Consider the following 17514-nt stretch of genomic DNA (forward strand, 5'->3'; position numbering starts at 1 on the left):
TAAAGTGAGGATGTCTCATGTTACTTGGTTATCAGGAGTGGCCAGTCCCAGAGAGGGATGTCATGCCTGGGAAGGCAGAGGGTCAGCAAAGGGGAAGGCCTTCAAGGCCATGGAGTGACACAGTGGCTGCAAACAGAGGAAAGATGGTCAGGACGGTGCAGGGCTAGGTGGTGTTCCCCTAGGCTGCACACGGGGACAAGCAGATCAAATTGGATGGCATCCAATAAGGACACTAGAGATACTACCTCATTGGGTAGAGCTGTGCCCACGGGGTTTCCAATGGTGACAGAGAGAGAGAGAGAGAGAGAGCGAGAGCGAGAGCGAGAGCGAGAGAGAGAGAGAGCGAGAGAGAGAGAGAGAGAGAGAGAGAGAGAGAGAGAGAGAGAGAGATGCACACACACATAGGCCTATAGCTTCTGATAACATCCAGGGGGAAATATATATATATATTTACTGTTGGAAATATTTTTTATACATGTCCATAACCGATTGTCACAGAAAGCTCTGGGCTCTGCAAGTTTCCCATGTCTTGAAGCAAGTTCGTCAAGGAAGGAAAAGCTTCAGCTGGGCAATGTGAGACAGTTTCTGACCTACACCCCACCCATGTGGCCATTTATCTACACGGGCCCACCCCCGGGCCTGGCAACCCCAAAGGTGCAGCCTGGACGCCCCTGGAGAGGCTGAGGAGGGGCTATTTGCCCTCTTCTTTTCCTCGAACCCTAAATTTGTTGGGTTCCATGGTGTGCTGGTGCTAATGTTCTGGATAAGCATGGGAGCATGGCTGAAAGAAAAGAGACATGGATTCTCCTTTCAAATCAGAAGGGCAAAGCAGTGCTTTCCAACCTGGAATCACATTTGGAAAGATTCCACAGGAAGCTAATGTTATTCCATTTAATTGCCATTTCGAGGTAATTTGAGATTGTGCTTGTCCCCGGGGGAACGACGTACGTTTAGACGGACCGGACGACTACTTCCGATGGGGGGCTGGACTAAGTGCTTTCCAGTGGTAGACCTGGGAGGTTTGCTCTGCACCCAAAAAGCCTACGCGTCCAGAGCAGTTAGGCAATTACTAGTGATCACTGTTGGATTGACGGGTGAGGCTCTCTACATAGGCTCCCTGTGGCTGCTGTGGTGTGGATGCAGAGACCACTGTCCTCTACTGTGCTCCTGCTGAGATGGGCAGACCTAAAGTTCACAGGACTCTTCCACAGCTATTTCTGAAACGTCAGCTCGATGATGGTTCCGAGAAAGGTTGTGGGTCAGTCATTCACTTGTCATAAAAACTGAGCCAAAGAGAATACTCTGATACATTATTGTGCATGGCTGGCGAGTTAATGGCAACTCACAGCCACCATATGGGACTGAGCAGAACTGCTCCCTAGCGTTTCCTATGCTCAGACTTTATGGAATCAGAAAGCCTCGTTTCACCTGCACATTTCAGGAAGATTGCAAATCCAGCTGGTGGGTTTGAAATGGCGACCCTGTGGCTAGAAGTTGATTGCTTGACCAGGATCCGTGCATGCAGAGGCTCCAAGGAGAGGAAACAATTACATGGGTGATTTCTTTGGGCCAATCATTGTGTCTGCTGTATTCGGCTCAAGTTTCTCTCTTTTGTCGACGTGCTGACTTAATCGCAAGAGCAACAACTTGGGGTGAAATCAGGACAATAACGTGCACTTTCACCGTCACAGCTGGTCACGAGGGAAGCCAGGCCAACGCAGGGCTGCCCTCAGCTTCTGCTGCTCCCACTGTCCCTACAGGTTCCAGAGTCTCCTTTCAACTGACCCATCACTCTAAGCCTGGGTCGGCTTCATGTGTGTGCACCTCCCAAGGAAGACTCTGGTCAACCAGTTTTCTAAATGACACGTGTGTACTGGCCATGCACTCATCTCAAGCACATGGTCCCAAGAGGAGAACATGGCGCACTCCAAATGAAAGAGCAAACAGGAACTTACTCCACAGAGCACTGCCGACTCAGAGTGACCCTCTCAGGTAGGTTCTAACTGCCCCTGTGTGTTCCCCAGGCTGTAGCTCCTTACTGGAGTAGAAAGCCCCTTCTTCTCCCCACCGAGTGATTGCTGGTTTCAAACTGCCAACCTTGCAATTGGATATCCAATGAGTAATCCACTACATCACCAGTTGAAACTCGGTTATTAAAGTATATGAACAATTACAGAAAAGTAAAATAGATTTCATAATACTTTAAATATTAAACATAATCATTGTTCTTCTATGAAAATAATAAGATGTTCCTTTTAAATATGCTGTGTATAAAGTAAGAGCCCGGGTGATACTGTGGGTTAGGTATTGGGTTGCTGACTGTGAGGTTGGGGGTTCAAGCACACCAGCAGCTCCCTTGGAGAAAGAGGAGGCAAACACTCCATGAAGTGAGACAGCATGGGAAACCTAAGGGGACGTCTACTGGGCTGCTCGTTGTGAGTCGGAATCTGCTTGGTAGCAAGTTGTCAAGTATAACAACTGCCCTGAAAGCAGGAGCAGGACAAAAGAGGGGGAGGGGGAGAGGCAGGGCAAGCTATGAGAGGCTTAATAGGTTGCTTCAGTTGTCGAACACAAAAATAATGCTCTGAAATGTACACTCCTGCTTCATCCAAATTAAAAATGTGCATAGTCACAACTCAGAACTTCTGATCTCCACTTACTTAAATTCTCAAATTTATACATTTTAATAATCTTAAATCCCCATATTTAAAGGAATTGATTTTAAATTGCTTTTGTATTCATGTCACTTTAAGATCTTCACCTTTTAATCTAGAAAAATACTGTTTTTCCTTTCAAAAATTTAAAATGCAAGTATAATTTAAAACGGAAATACCATGTATCACTTTTCTTTTCACAACACTCATTCAAGAAGATTTTAAAAGTGATTTAAAAATATAAAAAACATAATAGGTAAAAGAAACTACTTGATAATTTTTATGATTAAAGCATAAGCACACACCAAGAAGGTTTCAAGTTAAGGCAGGATCAAGCAGAGGTCGCTCAAATGAACCTCACTTATTTCAAGAATGCATTCACTTGATCCAGTAATTAGAGGCCTGAGAAAAACCAGCCCTTCTCGGAGCTCCCTATCTGAGCTCAAAGCAACACTGTTGTTAAGCACCACTGAGTCGTTTCCAATTCACAGTGACCTTGTGTACAACAACACAAAAACTCTGCCTGGTGCTGCGCCAGCGCCACAGTGGTTGCTTGTTGGAGTTCATAGGTGAAGTCACTGTGTCAGTCATCTCATTGAGGGTCTTCCTTCCTTTCACTGCCCCTCCGCTTTACCAAGCATCAACTCCTTTTCCAGGGACTCGTCTCTCCTGAGAACGCGCTCCAAGTACCTGAGATGAAGCCTCAACTCTCTCTTCCAAGGAGCAACCTGGGGTACTTCTTCTAAGACAGCTTTGAGTTTCCTGGCTGTCCGTGTGTCTTTCAATATTCATCAACACCAGAATGCAAAGGCATCAAGTATTCTGCGGTCTTCCTTATTTATTAGCCAGCTTTCACATACATATGAAGTGACTGGAAATAACATGGCCCTCACAGTGACATCTTTGCGCTTCAACACTTGAAAGAGGTCATGTACAGCCGATTTTCACAGTTGTAGTAAGGCCTTTGAATCCTGTTTCCATGGGGACTGATTCTGAATCCAAGTAAAATGAAACAAATGACAACTTCATCATTTTCTCCATTGATCACAATGCTGCTTATTCGTGCAGTTGCGAGGATTTGGGTTTTCTATACATTGAAAGATGATGCGTCCCCAAGACTGCAGCCATCCATCCTTACTGGCAAGTCCTTCCAGTCTTTCCCACATCCAGCAAGCAAGCAGAGATGAGCAGTCAGCCCAGCTTTACTCATTCTTAGAAACAGGAGTCGTCAGAAGTTCAGCCGATTTTAGGACATTAAAGACTCCCTCAAAAGTCATGGAAACTACTGTAAGTATATGGTGCCCTCAAAGAAATACTTTATTGAGATTCTATGTGATATACAGACCAACAGCTTACTAGAAAATCATACATCCAACTCCCATCTAGCCACAAATCAAAATTGAGATCAGGAGTTTATGTTACATGGTTATTAGTCATGTAAGGTATAACTATTGGTCTCTCCCTGTCCAGAGAAACAAAGGGAAGATAAAATCAAAGATACATGCAACCAAATAGAACAATGGATTAATGGACCAAGCCCCCACTATTCTAAGGTCAGAAGAACTAGATGGTCCCTGGCTATCACTACCAAAGGCTCTGAGAGGGACATTAGGAGTTCCTAGGTACAATTGAAGCAAAACATGTAACAAAGCAATGGGTCATAAAAAAGAGCAGGCTTAAAGGTTGGACAGAGCCGGGTAGGACCATTGAGACTATGACCCATAGTCACCCTTCTGGTTTGTAAAGGAACTCACTGTCAGAGCTCCATTTTCAGCCAACCAATAGACAGGTCTGTAAGAAAATACTAAAGCTAGGGCAGTACACACACCATCCACCATCTGGGTTCAAAAGGGCAAAATTTCCTCAAGGACAAATTTCAGACGAGTTAGGAAAGGAAGCATGGAACAGGAAGTGGGATGGATGATGTCACTTTGTGGGAACTGCAATCGATGAGATGAAACAAAATGTGTATGATTTGTTGGATGAGAAACTTGTTGGTTTTACCCCAACAATATGGTTATCCCAGAATATAATCCAATAATAATACAACAGAGAAGTGAGTCTGAGGGTTTGTCTTGCAAAGAAACAAACACACACATCTAGCATACAATATTGTACCTATGAACACACTGAGGCTTTCATGCTTTTGAATCCCTCTTGTAAGACACTGATCTCTCACATTACAGTCATCTCTTGAAATAGCATGAACTGGAAAATCTGCAGAGTGTAGACCAAGTGAGTAGTCATAACACAGTCTGTCAAAAAGTAAGGAGTCATTTTCAAGAATTAAAGACCAGGACTCACTTCTTAAACGTTACTGTGCATGTCTTATGAGCCAGTGCACAGGTAGGAAAATGACCTGGCAATGGGAACATAACAGCATTTACTCTGATGGATGATGCAGGCAGATGCTTTGATAAGTCTGGTGTAGGAAGACCAAGCATTAGGTCAGCACTATTTTAGGATGTTGCTTAGTAAGCAACACGGATTATACCCTCAAGGTGACCTAAGTCAAGTAGCCTTCTTTGCTTATTTCCATTACTGTTGCTTTTTATTATCTTCATTGTTACGTATCCAGTCTTTGTCTTAAAAAGAACACATATAAGCACACAGGTATGTTTGAATGTGTTGTTGCTGTTGGGTGGGCAGAGTCAGTTCCAATCCTTAGTGACCCTGTGCCTAACAGAAAGAAACACTGCGTGGTCCTACGCCATCCTCATAATTGTTACTATGTCTGAGCCCATTGCTGTGGTGACTGTCAGCCCATGTCAGCTACCTTCCTAACTAAAAGGTGGGTGGTTCAAACTCACCTGCTGCTCTTTGGGAGGAAAATGAGGCTGTCTGCTTCCGTACAGATCCACAGCCTCAGAAACCCACAGGGGCCGTTCTACTCCACAGCAGTGAGTTTGCTTTAGATATTTCTCCACTGCGAATGACTGCTCCCAAGAGTAATACTCTTTTGTGTTACTTGCAATCAGGTCAGCACTGGTTGCAAGCTGGGCTCCTTCGAAGAGCCAAGCAGCCGACCGTAATCTATATACCTCATCCAGAACCAGTATGCTCATGTCCAGAGTAGACAAGGCTGTCCCCCCACATCACACACTTACTGCTCAGTGTCAAACGTTGCATTAAACGTAGGCTTGTGTTACACTGAGGCCTTGCGTGTCCATCGGTGCTAATGTGTCAACACAGGGTCACGGTAGTTGCCCTGGTCTAACTCTGAATATTGCTCCTCCTCCACCCTTCTTTCAACTCTTCACATTGTCCCGGGCTGCATGAAATATAGGACTTTCTGGCCTTTTTAAAGCAAAAGAGAAGCATCTCTTTAAAAATTATGCTTTTCTGGACGATATAATCCAGGCCTCATATTCACAGTTACCATTGGGAAACAAGTATCTCTTTCAACGACTGGCTCCAATTAAACCCTGGACGTCTCAGTAAAGTTCTGAGTAAGCTATGCTCATGTGCCACAGATCCCTCCAATTCTGTGATCCCTCTAATGCTACCTGGGACAAAGTAGCACTGTTCACTCTAGCTCTGAAGTTGGTTCTCCTGGTGACTGGTATGCAGAGCCTCCCACCCATGCCTGGTTGTAGGCAGATTGCTGGAATGGGGTTCCAGTACAGCCAGCCAATGAGAAGTCATAAATATTTTAATTGATGACAAAATGACATTATTTTGAGGGCATTAGCAAAGCCATTCTCTCCGTCTCTTTGTCTTGATTGCCCTTCTTAGCTAAACAGAGATTTCTTCATTGTGACAGGTCACGGTATTGCTGAAATGTTTTATTTATGAGGAGTAGGCTTTCAACCATTAGATTGTATTGTTTATAGGACAGAATTCACCAGTAAAGATGGGAAAATCTTTTTTAATCTTCACTTTCAGTATACATTTGTGTTATTTCTGGGAGAATCTAATTTCGACTGACTTAGAGGGAAAAAAAGCTAGTTGGACTGGATTCTAAGTCTCTATGAGGTCAGCTCAAAGAGCCCAGTTCTTTAGTACAAAAAATGTCAGCACCCGAAACAAAGTATCTTTCAAGGTCAGATGAGTGAATTCAAAGGATCCATTAAATGCCATTTACCTTTCCCTCAACACTTCGGTGCCCAGCATATAAACTACCTTCTTCTGTTTATCTATGTTGCTGCTCCCTTCTAAAACTCCCTCATTGCCATCTAGTCGATGCTCACTCATAGTGACCTTAAGGTTTCTGAGACTGTACGTGCTTACGAGAGTAGAAAGTCCGAGCTTTCTCCTGGTCCCTTTAAAACAAGCACCGTATTTTGTCTGAGCCTCTTGACTCAGTCTCCTTTCTGAGGCAGGGCCTCCACTACCTTCAGTCTCCTCCTTGCCCTTTCTCGAGTGCCATCTTCAATGGCCATCTCACCTCCTGAGCCCCTTTGTTGCAGTGTCAGATCCCTCAGTGAATCCGTGTCCATGTCTTTGCCACACATGTTGCCATTCTACTGCTGTATCTGGTCGTAAGGCTCTTCTGAACTCTGTCTCCAAGTTCACCCAGTATTTCTTATCGTGGAACCAAATGGTCTGTTGTCGATGTTCCTTCTCCTAACTTGTTCGCAGAGTTCGGGTGGCACTGTCGAGTAAGCACTGGGTGGCTAACAGCAAGTGACTTAAACCCTTCAACCTCTCAGTGACCAAAAGATGCAGCTGTTTCTGGTCAGCATTCCTCGACCCCCGCCCCCGCCCCCCGACTCTGCATTCTAATAAACGTCACAAAGATCTGTACTGCAGTGTTTCACAAGGAGCCTGGCAGGTTTAGTAGGACTATGCGTTGGACTGCTAACCACAAAGTCGGCAGTGCAAAACCACCAGCTGCACTCGGGAGAGAAATGGGGCTTTCCACTCCCGTAAACAGTCACAGTTCCAGAAACCTGCAGAGGCAGTTTCACCTCTCCATAGGGTCCCTATGAGGCAGAATTCACTTGATAGCAATGCAGTGCAGAGTAATCACAGAAGTAAGACCACCTTTATGGAGTCTTTCCAGCCTGGCTTATTGTGGAGGAGCATGTCATCACAGGGATGCGCCCACACTTGCTCATTCCGACCTCTGTTGAAGGGTACATTTATCAATTGTTTCCAGTTTGTAGTGATTAACCATGATGCTGCTCAGTTAGGTACAAGCCTTTATGTAGACACACAGTGGCACTCCCGTTGAGAGTAAATGTATTACTGGGTCAAAACATAAGTGAACGCATGACTTTATAAAACACTGCCTACTTTTCTTCACTCTGCACTTTGATAGGTCCACACTACAGTTGGGTTGCCATCTTGCTCCTTCCTCTCCGGTATGCGGGACTTCCCCTGGTTATTTCTTGCCTCCTGGCATCAGCTAGAACCCCCAGGAACATCTTGAATGAAACGGGAGAGAGCTGGAGTTCTTGATTTCTTCCCAGAAAAAAAATCTATTTTTTGCTATTAACATGAAATTTGTTGTCAGCTGTTGGTAATTAAAATTTTTAGGCTGACTTTGTTCCTTGGAGTTCTATTTTTTCTGAATGGATGTTGAAGTTTAACAAATGCTCCCCCTGCATCAATTACCAAATGAGAAAGCCATGTTTCCTATAGGCCCACATATTAATCATTCCGTGGGCTCTTCTTTCCTTTGTGTTTAGCCAAGTTTCCATCTGGTATCATTAACCTCCTGCTTGAAACAGCTTAAATAGTTATCGTAGTGACGGTCTGGTGGCAAGGGATCTCTCTCAGCTTTTGTTGTCTGAGTGCCTTTGTTTGGCTCGTGTTTGACATATATTCTTACTGGGTAAGAATTCCGGCTTGGCGGTCTTTTCTTCCTTTAAAGATGGCATTCCACTCCCTTGCAGTGTGCATTTTCTGACTCCAAGTTGGTGATATTGCTGTGTGTTTCTAGCTTAAAAGAATATTTGTGGTTAAATTACCATACATTAAAATGAACATGTTTTTAAAATTCTGCAGCAGTCTTCTTTGAGTATTAATATATATTGATCGGTGCATAACCACCAAGGTCAGCATACAGACTAGTCATTGTAAGGCATTTCTGGGACTGTCTCTCTCTGATGGCCTCTCTTTACCCACAACCCCAGGCAGTCTGTGATCTATTACCCATCACTACAGTTTCTTCTTTCTGGGAATATCAGATAGATGCAAACAAACAATATGTAATACGTTGAAGCAAGCTTCTCCCATTCAGAGTAATGTCTGTGAAATTCATCCAGGCAGTTGGGGATGTCAGCAGTTCATTCTCCCCTACTCTCAGCAGCATTCCACGTTCCACTGCACCCTAGTTTATTTATCCATTCACCCACCGAAGGCCATATGGAATTTGCCAGTTCAGTGCTATCACAAAATGTAATTGCTAGGCATGTGTACAGAATGGGTGCTAAGTCTCAAAATGGCTGCCAGACCTAGCTAATGAAGTCATTTTGTCCAGGTTTCTGTTGGTAGGTTTTATTATTATTTTTCTTTGGGAGGTTTCACGATGATTTAATAATTTCACATGTTGAGGCATATTGAGATTTTAAAAATATCTTAAGTCACTTCGGTTAATATTTTTAGGAATTTGTTCATTTCATCTAAATTCTAATTTGCTGCTATATTTCACAATCTCCTCTTATCATCCTTTGTCATTTTCAAAGGTTGGTAGTAATATCCTCCTCAGATTCCTTTGTGATTTTAGTCACTTGCATTCTTTCTCTCTTCGTTCTTTAGCTAAATGCTTGTTGATATTACTGATCTTTTAAAAGCTCCAATTTCTGCTTTTAGTGATTCTCCTTATTTGTAGTTTTTCTATTCTGGGGCATTTATTTCTATACTGACTTTTGGTATTTCTTTCCTTCTAGGAACTTTGGGCTTCGTTTGCTGGTCTTTCTCTATGTGTGCTGAGATCTTGTTTACTAATGTGCTGTATTCCCAAAGTCTTGATGTGTTGTTCCTGCATTTCCATTCGGCTGTATACATTTTCCAAGATTTCTCTTGATTGATTCCTTAGCCTATGTGCTGTTTCATTTGCTCATATTTGTATGTTTTAATTTCACTTCTGTTAGTGGCTAGTTCCATTCCTCTTTGGTTGAAGATGGTACTTAATATGGTATCAGTTTTATTAAATGTGTCCAGATTTGTTTTGTGAATTAGCATGTGGGATCTTGTGGCAAAGGATCCACGTGCACTGGTGAGAATGTGCATTGCACGAGTGTTCCAAATAGATCTATTGGCTTACAGTGCTATTGAAATCTCCTATTCCTTTAGGGGGATTTGTCTAGATGTTCCATCCACGGTGGACAGTGGTCGGGACCCTACTTACCTACTGTTGAAGAATTGTCTATTTCTCCCTTCAATTCTGTCAGCATTTGTGTCATGTATTTTGGAGCATTGAAATTAGGTGCATATATATTTATGACCATTTCATCTTCTTAATGGATTGACACATTTATCAATGGATAATACCTTTATTTGTCTCATAGATTTTGACTTAAAACCAACTATTTGATATCAATAAAACCACCTCAGTTGTTTTGTTCACCTGGAATATTCTTTTAACTAATTGTTTTGGTCTAACCTGTTTTAGACAAATATAGATGGTTTATGCTTTTGAAAAATTCCGTTCTGTTACTCTAACCTTTTGATTGAAGAGTTTAATCCATTTATATTTAAGCAATTAAATAAGGACTTGCTTCCTCCATATTGGTATGAGACTGCCATCATTTCTGTTCACTGAATTTTTCATAGTGAATTTTGATTCCCTTCTTCTTTTTGTTTATCCTTTTTAGATAGCTTCTCTGTGGTTGCCATGAAGAGTTCACTTAATGTATTACATTTATAATAACTGTCTCTGTGGGTTCCTGAGGCAGTCAATCTTTATGGGAGCAGAGTCTCATCTTTCTCCCTTTTTCTCCAGCAGCACAGCTGGTGGTTTCAAAGCATACACCTTGCAGTAAGCTGCCCAGTCCACGACCACTACACCCCCAGAGCTCCATATGTACTGATAGTCCATGATGTGGTGAGTTTTGTGTTTGGCTGCTAACCACAAAGGCAGTGGATCAAACCCATCAGCTTTTCTCCGAGAGAAAGATGAGACTTTTACAACCTCAAAAGTGCAGTAGGGCAGTTCTAACCTAGCCTATAGGGTTGATATGAGTCAAAATCAACTCAATGGCAGTTAGTTTTGGTCATACATTATGTGGTCAGTGACATAACTTTATACTATTTTATGAATTTGTCTTTTGGAATCATGTAGAATTACTAAAAATACTACAACAAAAACAATGTAACACTTGTATTTGCCCATGTAATCACCTATATTGGTTTAGATGTGGATTTAGGTGAATGTCTATTGCCCTTTCACTTCTACCCGCAAGAACTCTCTTTAGCACTTACTGCAAGGCAGGGCTAGCCTTCACAGGCTCCACTGGCTTGTCTTTCATCCAGTGAGTCTCTTCATCTAGGGAGGTCTTAATCCTGTACTCACATTCTTGAAATGCACAATTCTTTGTCAACAGGTTCTTTCTTGCAGCACTTTATAGATATCTCCCCTGCCTTCTGCCCTCCAAGGCTGCCGAGAACTCAGCATTTAATTTTATTTATTCTTCTTTGTGTGTGGAAATGTGTTTCTATCTTTATCTTTGGTTTTCAAGAGTTGGATTATGTATCTCTGTGTCAACCTCTTTTGAGTTTATACACTTTTTTGAGTTAATTGAGCTTTTTGGATTTTTACATTCATGTACTCATAAAATTTGGAAATATTTTTGTTGTTGTCTTGCAGTTGAGTGTGGAGTGATGACTTCTTCCAAAAGTCTTTCTCTCTCTCCTCCTTCTGTGACTCTCAGGAGGTATGTTTGGGTTTGCTCAGGGCTGTCCCACAGTTTCATGAGCCTATGCTCATTGATCTTGATCCTTTTAGATCTTGCGACTCAAGAATAGTTTTCTGATTCTTTATTCTTCCCCCTCAAATTTGCTGTTTTGTCCTGTCATTGATTTTTTTGTTGTTGTAGTGATTGTACTTTCCAGCTCCAGTTCCACTGGGTTTCTTTTTATACTCCTCTCTCTTTATTGATCATCTCCTTTTGTGCATGAATCATTTTCTTCCACTTTTTTATGTGTTAATTTACCATATATACTCGTGTATAAGCTGAGTTTTTCAGCACATTTTTAATGCAGTTTTTGTGGTAAAATCAGGTGCCAATTTGGGCTGGCTTATCCTCAAGTATATATGGGGAATTCATTAAGCAAGACTCCTATTGTGTTGGTGCTTCATAAAGGACTCAATGGTAATGGGGTTCTAGATACTTTATTGGATCCCATAGGGATGTCTCTCCATCATCTTGTTTTCTTGGAACGGGCCACATTTGCATTTTCTTAGTACGCCTTATGAATTTTTGTTGCAACAAGGACATTAGAACCTCTCAATTAGTCATGTCTACCAGTCATTGCTCACCACTCCATCCTACTTAGTGTGGTCAGACGAATTGGTCCCCTCTGGGGATTTGTGCCACCTTGCCAGCACAGTAGGGAGGAGGGCAGGATAAAAGGCCCTGCGGTTTCATTGTGTGGCTAGATGCTCTCACTCACTCTTCTGATGCTCACAGAACTGAAATGGCAGCTTCTTCATTGCTCTTCTCAGTGGTTCTGTGGGAGGGCTACAGCCTTACATGCGCTCACACCACCCTCTTCCTGACGCCTCCTCTGGGTTTTAGCTCTTGAAACTCCATTAAAAAAAATATTAACTATCTCTTTCCACATAAATGTGTTCATATTTCCCTTAAGTACTTGAACATATTTACAATAGCTACCAATTCTTACCTTTTAAATCCACAATTTTTGACATTCATGGATAAATTTTATTGACTGGTTTTTCTTCTAGTTGTGTGCTACATTTGACGTTCTGGTAGATCAACTTGGTCTTTTGGAGGTCTCTCTTTGTGATTTTAAGGGTGGACCTCACGTGTTGCTGTTATATGCCATGGAGTCGCTTCTGCCCCATAGCGACCCTGTGCACAACAGAACGAAACACTGCAGGGTCCTGTGCCCTCATGATTGTCCCTCTGCATAAGCCCCTGTGTGACTCCATCTCCTTTTTTTTCGCTGCCCCTCCACTTTCCTATACATGATGTCCTTCTCCAGGGACAGGTCTCTCCTGTCCAAAGTATATAAGATGAAGTCTTACCATCTTTGCCTCTAAGGAGCACTCTGGCAGATGTTTGTCCTTTTAGTAGCCCATGGTACTTTCAGTATTCTTCACTAAGACCCAGCATATCATCTATGAATAAAATCAACTCTACCACTAATGTGTGTTCCTCTGGTCTCCTTGCTCAGTGTCCTGTAAAGGCTGGTGCCGACTGGCCATCACTCGAACGTTTCCTTTTCCTTCAGGGACTAAGAATCATTCACTTTGCAGCCTCGTGGTCATTTGCTGCTCAGCCTTGCTAAGCTCTCCCTCTTGCCTCAAATCGAGTAAGCGTTCCATGGGATCATGTGTGCAGTGTCTAGCCTTCTTCTCCTCAATGTCATTTCAGCAGAAATGCTGTGCTTCACCTGAGCGCCCCTCCCATTTCAGTGCCACACCATCTGAGAGCAATGGCAGGGGAAGCAGAGATCCACCTCAACGGCCAGCACTGTCTGCTACCTCTGCCTCCTCTCTAAATCTAATGGGCTCCTGTGCTCTTTTCTCATTTCTAGTGGCCAGGATGGAAGGGTTTATCTACTCCCTGTTCCTCCATCATGTCCAGAAACCACACTGACTTCTAGAATTTTCCTTCAAACAAGTAGACCACTGCTCCTTTCGATCGGTTCCTGTCAACAACCTATGCAGGAACTGACATTCAATCTAGATGACTAAGGAATCTTGGACCTTGATTTAAATTTCTCATAATTCCATGTGTTGCTTGATCACCCCACCTTTGAAGACACATAGAAGATAGAGCAAGGTTGTATGTTTAAAGAAAGTAATGAGCTATATACAATACCCTGTGTAACAGATAGCCAGCAATGTTTCAACCTTTACACTAAATCACCATTTTAGTGTGAAGGTGATCTGGTTATCACACATTCAACAATTCAGGTACTTGTCTGGGTTCCTTTTCTATCTCACTGATCCAGATGTAAGTTTTCTCTATGGAATAGATCATCCCTGGAGCATCGCTTTGCTGGTTAATGTTAAGTTATATTGTGATATCTTGGTGTTCTGATAACCCCAGGAACTACAATTGTCAGTAGCTAATTGAAAATTGCAATACGACGATTTGATCAGATGTTATTGTCTATGCACCACGAGCAGCTAATGCTATAGAGCAATTAGAGAGAACGTCATTTATAATGACACATCAGTTTTAAATATTAGAAATGGCACATTACAAATTCTAGTTTCATTTGGGCACTTAAGAGATATTTAATGCTTTTTCTTCCCTAAGTGATTGCTAAACAGACTTGGAAAAATAATAAACTGTTGGAAGTGGAGTGCTTTTTACATTCACAGGAATTTGGTGTTAATCAAAATATAATTGACTTGTCTGAGCTGAGAAAATATGACAGTTCCATTTGATGCTCTGCTGAAAGAAATGACATTGATTATCTTTTGAAATAAAGGTCTCAAAAGCATCCGGTATCTAGAACACCTAATAATAAATTTTAAAAAAACATCAAAACAGGTTTTTGTAAGAAAAAAAACCATCACAAGTATGGAAAGGAACATGGGACGGACAGGGAGTTTCCAAGCCACACTGTCATATACTGACAGCAGAATCATCACTGGCAGTGAGCTGAAACCTTCCAGTACATCTAGGTTGGCCACCTATGGCCACAATTCACGTCCAGTGGGCAGATTGGTCTCATATGACTGGCAAGAGAACGATCGATTTTACATTCATAAAAGGCTTTAAAAATAAAATAAGCCAAAAGAAAGCAAGCATGTGTGACAGACTGTGGCCCAGGAGGCCTATGTCTACTCCATTATACAGCCACAGGTCTGTCAGTGTGTCCTACTGTGGTGGCCTGTGTGCTGCTGTGATGTTGGAAGCTATTTCATCGGTATTTCAACTGCCGTCAGTGCCACCCAAAATGGACAGGGTTTGTTAGTAGCACTTCAAGGCAACGAAGAGCTGATGAAGGAGAAATGCGGCTGTATCCACTTAGGAGAAATGAGCTACCGAAAACCTTGTGGAGAGCAGCGATAGATTGTCACCCTCTGAAAAACTCATGAGAGGGTCCAACAGCAGACTGTGAGCAGGTGCCAGCCTGGGGTCTGGTGTACACAGCGCCACCGTGAGTCAGAGGCTGCTGAGCGGCTCCTCACCGCAGCAACAGCTCTTCACCGAACACCTGCAGAGGCTGCTCCGACTGCTTCTGGATTTGCAAAGAGGCAAATGGCATTCTCTAAACGAAGCTTGGTGTCGCTTGCAAGATTCTGTAGAAATCACAATATTGATTATGAAAATCTCCCGTGGAAGTTGCAGCACATTCCACTCTGTGAGGCCAAGGTTTCGAGTATGAAACAGAGAGGGGCTGACCCCCGCACATATTAACTGGCATTCCAAAAAGAAAGAGAGAGAGAAGACACTGTGGAGCTCTCCTCTGGCATGATGACTTTATTCCATTTCTTCTTCTTAGGCTGATCTTCCTGGGACTGGAGAGAAGTGATAAGTACGCGCCTTGCCATTCGCAGGGTCACGCAGCCCAGCGGCTATGGAACACTTGGCGTCAGCTGCATGTCACACAGCAAATTGTCCCTGAAGGATGGCTTTCAATGCAGTTAACCCCGTATATGCAGCTATCCTAAAAGTGTTGTTCTCCCTTTCTATTATTTGTCTGCAGCTCGGCTGGGTCTCGGCTAGTTTCTTCTCATCTTTGTGGTGCTGCGGGTGGCAGGCTCGCTCAGATCATAGCTGTCGTTTCACGGCAGCACTCATCTAGTACCAGTGTTTGCACAAGCTGCATCATGGGAGCTTATTCCAAAAACACATCTCCTGCACTTTCCCTCTCCCCAAAAGGAAACAGAAATAAATCATAAAATATTAATTTTAAAATATTTTAAATAGATTTCAAAACAAAATCAGAGTCGCCAAGATGTGAACTGAAAGTATGGAACTTTTGGTACCAAAGAATGCATTTTCCCATCAATAGTCTTTGTGGCAGTCAGGGTCTGTGTCAACTTGGCTGGGCCAGGGCTCTCAGGTTTGGCAGCTGAGGTCTAGTAATCCGATCTCCTATGATGTAACCTAGCACAGTGTAATCACTTCCAGAATGGAATCTGCTGTGAGCAGCCCATGAGTTGTAAAGAGATTCGAGTGGAGTCTCAAGTCACAGTCCTAATGAAACTGAAAGGACGTTTACTCAGTGTTGTGGCCTACTTCCTACATAAGTGGACGCAGTGGGGAAGTCTGCTTCCTTTTTGTTGGGTCGGAGTCTGCATCTACTTCACCTATCTCTGATTCTTGAGACCTGAACCAATGGCCTGCTGTGTTGCTTGCCAATAATGGGAGCCATCCAAAGTCTAACCTTGGATTCATGCATCTCTGCAGTCCCCAGCCTGGGGTATTCCTGCTGATCATGATGCATCAGGAACTGAACTTACATGGGTCAAGAGAAGCATCCATCTGACCTGTGGAGACTGCCTGGACTCCAATGAGCCCACATTTACAACTGTGTGAGCTCTTTTCCCAATATAAATCTCTCTCTCTCTCTCTCTCTCTCTCCACACACACACACACACACACACACACACACACACACACACACACAGATGTATCACTCCAGGGAACCCAGTCTAAGACAGTCTTTAATGAACACTTGACTTATGGAAAACTGTCTCATTTAAGAAATGCTAAAAATGCCAGTCTCTCCATTTTGTCACTAGGAGCCCATCAGGCTGTCAGGTCGTGTCTTCGTGTTTGTCTACCTATCACTGCTCTCTTTAAAAATTCTGTCCAATTCTTCTCACTGTCTTTTCTTTAAAAGTGATATCACATCCCAATCCAATATCATAGAAATGAAGGTGATGTCAAACACAATAGCCTATGGTTATGTTGAAACTAGCTGCAGAGACAAAGACACAGCATTCAGTCAAAAAGAAATCCTGTTTTGGGCTTTCGTCATGGTATGAAGGACTCTAATCCACAATGCCTCAGAAGCAAGAAATGGAAGGAACTGGGCTTATAGCTTAGGATTTAGACAAACACCTCATAACACTGGTGGGGAAAGTCATGTGTGATTTTTGTTTAAATTTTGTATTCATAAATGCCAGGTCGTTTTAGAGTTTAATTCCCAGTACCATGTCACTGATGCCATTCTTTACGATGGAGCACGGTTTCATCATCATTAACAATGAATGTGTTGCTGTAAGATGTCAGAGCAGTTCTGACTCTTTCCTTAGACCCTATATGCCAGCTTGTGGAAATGGAGTTGAACGATAATGGAATCCTCCCATGAAGGGTTTGAAGCCTCTTGTGCGTCGCAAAGTGCCACTTAGGACCAAATGAAGGAAGTCTTATAAGATCACGTGCTTTGCTCGTGCTGCTAAACAACTTACTGCAGGAGCTCTCACCCAGTCTGAGGCCCATGTGTCACACCTTACTAGTTTTAGTCCTCATCTTACTTTAGCTCTGACCACATTCCTGCGTTCAAGACGCTGCAGTCTAATCCCACCAAACTGTCTGGTTGTTTCTTTGTGTTTGTCTACCGGTCACTCTCCTCTTGAAGAAGCACTGAGGGGGTAAAGAGGAAAATAAACTCTGGGACATTTTGATTTAGGTCCCCGTAGGAGGAGAGTGGCTTTGAAAACATGGCTATGTACTGCTCTGCATGTTCATGCTGTCTCCATGAAGCATTTTCCTAGGACACACAGTTTAGTCAATTAAAGAGAGAGAAGAAGATAGGG

The 17514-nt window shown here is 42.9% G+C and overlaps 1 protein-coding gene across 5 annotated transcripts in view; it reads right to left on the reverse strand.

The window, feature by feature from the left end:
* Nucleotides 1-17514, reverse strand: part of NBEA (neurobeachin) — a 514531-nt gene that overhangs the window by 246111 nt on the left and 250906 nt on the right. The gene's annotated exons all lie outside the window — the stretch shown is intronic.

This window comes from Tenrec ecaudatus, chromosome 11 (genome assembly GCF_050624435.1).
Source record: "Tenrec ecaudatus isolate mTenEca1 chromosome 11, mTenEca1.hap1, whole genome shotgun sequence".
Taxonomy (NCBI): domain Eukaryota; kingdom Metazoa; phylum Chordata; class Mammalia; order Afrosoricida; family Tenrecidae; genus Tenrec; species Tenrec ecaudatus.